General features: G+C 45.0%; 1 long non-coding RNA gene across 1 annotated transcript; it reads left to right on the forward strand.

Moving 5' to 3' along the window:
• Positions 1–314: 314 nt before the first annotated feature.
• Positions 315–4,436, forward strand: LOC137146755 (uncharacterized). The gene is made up of 3 exons (XR_010918034.1): positions 315–1,082; positions 3,622–3,729; positions 4,271–4,436. It is a non-coding gene; the product is annotated as an uncharacterized lncRNA (long non-coding RNA).
• The last annotated feature ends 830 nt before the right edge of the window (positions 4,437–5,266 follow it).

A 5,266-nucleotide genomic window follows, 5' to 3' on the forward strand; every position in this document is an offset into this window, starting at 1 on the left:
CTCTGATTCTGATCCTCAGCCCTGGTTCCTGGTGATGGATGACTGTCTTAACCCTTGGCTTTGATATTAAGACTCTGACTCTGACTCTGGTTCTGATGTCCTGGTCTGGCCACTATGCCTGACTGCCTACAACCCAATCTCCTGTCAGGCTGGAGTGCCCAAATGAACCATAACTAATTGATTTAATAAACCACTCATTGTATCAGCCATGCGTTTTTAATGAGGTTTAATCTTTGATAGGTTAGAATCTTCCAATTCTATGTTGATGGGGGGGCATATAAGTACCGAGACGATACTAATATGAAGCATGGTTGGCTGCCTGAGTGCTCCAGCCTTTTTTGATGGAAAATGGGCACTTCTGAGTCTGACCTTCCCTGCTGGATGGAGGAAAGGGCTTTGTGCACCACAGCTTGTGTCTGCTTCCCACCTTGAAAATGTGAAGTCTCAAGTGATGTAGTGCACCAGGACAAGAGTCTAGTATTTTAGGCTATTTTTGGAGATGGAGATGGTAGCAGTGGTCGGGCAAATATCTTACAGCATCCCACATGTCAGCGAGTCTTTTAGCCAGTTGTCTTCTCTGTCTTGGTGGATGTGCTCAGTAGGACTTGGAGAGCACCAGAAGCACTGAAGGATCATTTCCAGGCAATGGCTACTAGATAGATGTGGTAGGAGGTATCACTTTTAAACATCAAAAGAAGCTAGCTCACAAATAGTCCTTAGTGAGATGAGGGCACCTCGTCACCTAGAAGAGAAGATGATCTCTGGCATGACCATGTTTATTTGGACGAATTTGGGATGGTTACACACAGCAAAATACTTCAAGAGTGGCAAAGTGCTATACATGAGGTCACCCTTGCTAGTGAGAGCAGCAGTTTTTAGTATATAAAGCTAGAATGAATTATTTCTATCTTTTTATTTCACAAACTATTTCAATTTTTAACAGCAAAACTTTGGACTCGAGACAGCAAATGTGCACATACCTGTCCTGAGAAATCTGAAAGATATGCCTGAAGGCTTGGTGAGAAAAACAATGGAGAGAGGTTTGAGGGAGTCTTTATAGAAAGCATAACAGTATCCACTGGGTATGTTGTTCTTACAATATTTTCCTGAGAATCCACTCTTTTTCAGCTCAGCTTACCATTAAGGACTGAACCCTGCTTTCAGTTACAACCAAGGGGAGTTGCACCACAGTGAATGAGAGCATAATTGAGCCCTTCAACTCTATATGCAACAATGACGCACATGAGTTTTTCACTCACTGAAGGATCCTGTGCAATTTCTGCCAATATCTCGAAAGGAGCTGAGTTACCATGAACAATTGTTTCCATGGTGAAATGTGTTATTTTGGGATAATATTTATTGGTCAAACCTTGCAGTCTTTCTCAGGCAAACTCCCACTGATGTCAATGGGAATTTTACCTGAGCAAGGATGGCAGGAAATATGTAGTATAGCACAAGTTTTTATTTTGTAATGCAATTAAAATGCCTGTAATAGCTATACTGTGCTTGTGAACCTAGCTTTGTGTAAGGGGACTGTGATAGGGACACTTCACACAAGACTTGAAAGGGTTAAGATGGCTAGGTAGGCCAATTATCTCCCCAGGCTACATCTGGAGGAAGAGCTGCAGATCTGGGAGTGATTAGATGAGGCTCAGCTGGACAGAAACAGGAGTGGCCTGTATAGAGCCAGGAGTTGAAAGGGGTGAGGGGTGCAGGGAAGTAGTCTGCAGTCACTCCCTGGGTGAACGGAGGTGAGTTTGGGGCTATAGAGGGTAGTCCTACACTTATGACCTGGGAGGGGGGAAGTTTGGTCTGGTGACCCTAGAGTGTGTGGTGGGGGAGAGCTGAACAGGTAGGAATGACTCAGGGAAAAAGCAAAAAGGAATAGGTTAGTGCAAACCTTGGCCGCTGGTTACTGGGCCCCTGAGCTGGAACCTGGACTAGAGGGCCTGCGTTCCCCTACCTGCTGCTGAAGTGGCACTGGTTGGGCAGTGAATGGGAAGAGTGCCTCATCCCAATTGTCAGGAGAGATTTTGGCAACAGAAGAGGGCCTCAGACCTGGAAGGAGCTAATTCTCAGAGCAGCCAGGAGGAGGCACCCTTAGTGGTGAGTGAGCCCCTGTGACAGGGGAGCAGATAGCTGCACCATCCCAGAAGCAGATTGGAAAGGAAGTGTTACTCAGGCAATCACGGTTTCTTTGCTGCTTCACTCTTGCTTCTGGGGGAAATAATCTGCTAATAGCCCTGACTCCTAACTGGTAGCAGTTGACTGCTTCTTCATACCAGCTCAGCTACACTAGACAGTTCAATATGGGATGTGGAGCCAAGGCTCAATCCGGACCCTTCCCTTTTTGATCTCTCTCTTACCCTCTGCGTGGAGAGGGGGCAGAGGATATGCATATCTGGCATTCCCCAGCACACCTGGAGTGGACAGGCAGAGAGGTTACATGGTGCTGTGTGAGTGTGTATTGCTTTCCTATTATGCTTCTGTGCAGTCACGGAGGGCCAGTCTACAATCTGACTCTAAATGAAAATGTTCAGAGCTCTAATAGGCTGGCAATGCTTTCTGGAAACATCCCACCCAATTAGCCGATGCTGATCCTAGTGGGAAAGGGTTAAGTGAGTTCTGCTGAGGCTGAAGCAGGTGACTCTCTATCTCATCCATTTTATAAAGGAGGCAGGAGTGGCCCTCTGGGGTGTGGGCTGAGGGGGAACTGGGGAAGCAGTAAAGCTGCTTGGAGAAGGCGTGAGCTGATCTTTAAGATAAACTGCTGGGACAGGGAAGAGAGCAATCACTCCCCCAGAAGGTGCTGAATTGCTGGTTAACAGCTGGAATAAAAAGCTGAAACCCAGACAGAGCAGGAGACACAATAGAGAAAAGCTGCACAGCATCAGATGGGGGAAAGCCACTGTGCCATTCTGGGGTGCAATCCAGATGACTGAGGGGCTGTATCCCTGCAACCTTGTGTGCCTTACAATGTCCTGCTGCAGGAGTTCCCACCTGGGCCTCTCGCTTGCTTGCCCGCATGCAAGTCACATCTCTGACTGCTTGTGTGTAACTGCAGCTTACCAGCCACACTTGGGTTACACTCTTGCTTGTAGCACCCTTGGTTACTTCTTCAGGGTGACCCCAACACACTCCCCGTCCTGGATTTGTCGTCCCCCCTCCCCCCCCCCCCCCCAAAAAAAAAAAAAAAAAACCAAAAAAAAAAACCCAAACGAAAAAACCCCCCAAACCCATATTCTGTACTGCCCAGCCCTCTCCTGGACAGTCCAAAGAGATTAGGTCCATTGTCCCTTTAGGGGAATAATACATAACAAATTGCCACCTTAAATGGAGTTACTCAGACAATTTAATTTAAAACATACTGGATTGGTTTAAACAATAAAACAAGTTTATTAACAAAAGAAGGTGGGATTTTTAAGTACATAGAAATAATGAGGCACAAAACTCAGAAATGCTTACAAGAAAAATAAAGAGAAAACACTTCCTAGTGCTTAACTTAACAAACTATACTTGATTCAAGGTAAAGGTACCTCATTCTTCAACATCATTAGATCATAATCTTCAGGTCAGGACCCCTCTCCAAAAGTCCAATGACTGTTTCTTTTGTCATCTTAGGTGCAAAGAGGAAGATGGACAGGGAGAGACAACTTGGGATGTTTGGCTCTCATTTTTATAGTTTAGTCCCCCTCATAAAGTTCTATTCAGTTGAGCAGAAGGAGTCTGGTAGGAAAGATGCTTCATGCTGTTTTCTTTCACCTGTGTGCTGATATGCAGATTTTCTTTGTCTCCTTTTCCCTCTTGCTGTTTGACTGTTTACAGGTTATGTGTAAATTGAGGCTTGTACATCCTATGTCCCAAACATAAACTCGCAGCACATGGGCATGGAAAAGCATTTGGAGTTCCCTGTCCACAGGCATGTTGCTACATGTCCTACTGACTCCTATAGATAGCCCCTGCCTTCTCTCACTGGGTTTATTGTACAGCTGATTGCCCTTGATGGGCCAGCATGCAGGCTAGATAGCACTGATGTCACTCTGTCTAGGGGTGTCACCTCGAAACACAGCATAAGTTTGAGCTACAGATATATCACATATATTTATAACTCATGATACAAAGATGATAAATACATATAAACAAGATTGTCATATTTGACAAATCATAACTTTTCTCCTGAGACCTTATATGGCATATCTTGTAAGATTCATTGCAATTTTGTAATATTGGTATCAATAATATTATAAATGGTCACCCATATTCCATACAGCATCACAACAGCCACCCAGTGAGATCAACTTCCAGGCAGAAGAATCCAGGCAAGGTGCCATACAGAGGATGCCTACAAAAGCTGTAGGTGGGAAGCAGCCCAGAGAGGCAGCAAGGGACTTAAACAAATGGTCCTTGACTGTCTGACCCAGGCCTTGGGATGGTACCTAGAGGAGAGAGTGGGCCTGTGTCCCTCTACCACTCACTCTCGAGGGAAGGGGGCAAGCACTGCCAAGCACCAGATTTGGGCTGGCAGCTCCAATGTAGACTGTTGGACTTTATTTCTGTTCTTGTGTTAACTTTTTTTGTTCCTTCCTTGATGAAGAAAGGAGAGAAGGATATTGGGTCTCAGAACTAGCAGTTAGTGGCCCATCGCAAGGCCCTCAGGACCTTGGGGAGAGCATGCTTACTCCCCCCAAAATGGGAAAGACTCAAATGTCCCAGCTGGAGGGCTGGAATTGTAAATAGAGCTTGACATCTCTAGGTCACATTTTGGAACTAATACCAAAATGGAAACTGGGCCAAGGTCACTGTTATGAAACACTTAGCCATGAGAAGGAGCATTAAAGAGAGGCCCAACGAGAGGCCATTTTTTAGTAAATTAAAACAATGGGGCACTAGTTTCTTTTTCCTTGACTTGCCAAAGCCTGAATTTTTTATTCTTTGTTTTACATCTCAAATACAGAGAAGACTGAGAGGGGACGTAACAGTTTTCAAGTGCATAAAAGATTGTTACAAGGAAAAGAGGGGAAAATTGTCCTTGTTAACCTCTGAGGATTGGACAAGAAGCAATTGGTTTAAATTGCAGAAAGGGCAGTTTAGAGTAGACATTAGAAAAAACTTCCTGTCAGGGTGGTTAAGCACAGGAATAAATTGGGTAGAGAGGTTGTGGAATCTCCATCACTGGGAATTTGCAAGAGCAGGTTAAAGAAACACCTGTCAGGGATGGTTTAGGTAATGCTTAATCCTGCCTTGAGTGCAGGGGACTGGACTAGAA

This window comes from Emydura macquarii, unplaced genomic scaffold, assembly GCF_026122565.2.
Source record: "Emydura macquarii macquarii isolate MOO-44397 ecotype Brisbane River unplaced genomic scaffold, CSIRO-AGI_Emac_v2 contig_480, whole genome shotgun sequence".
Lineage (NCBI taxonomy): Eukaryota > Metazoa > Chordata > Testudines > Chelidae > Emydura > Emydura macquarii.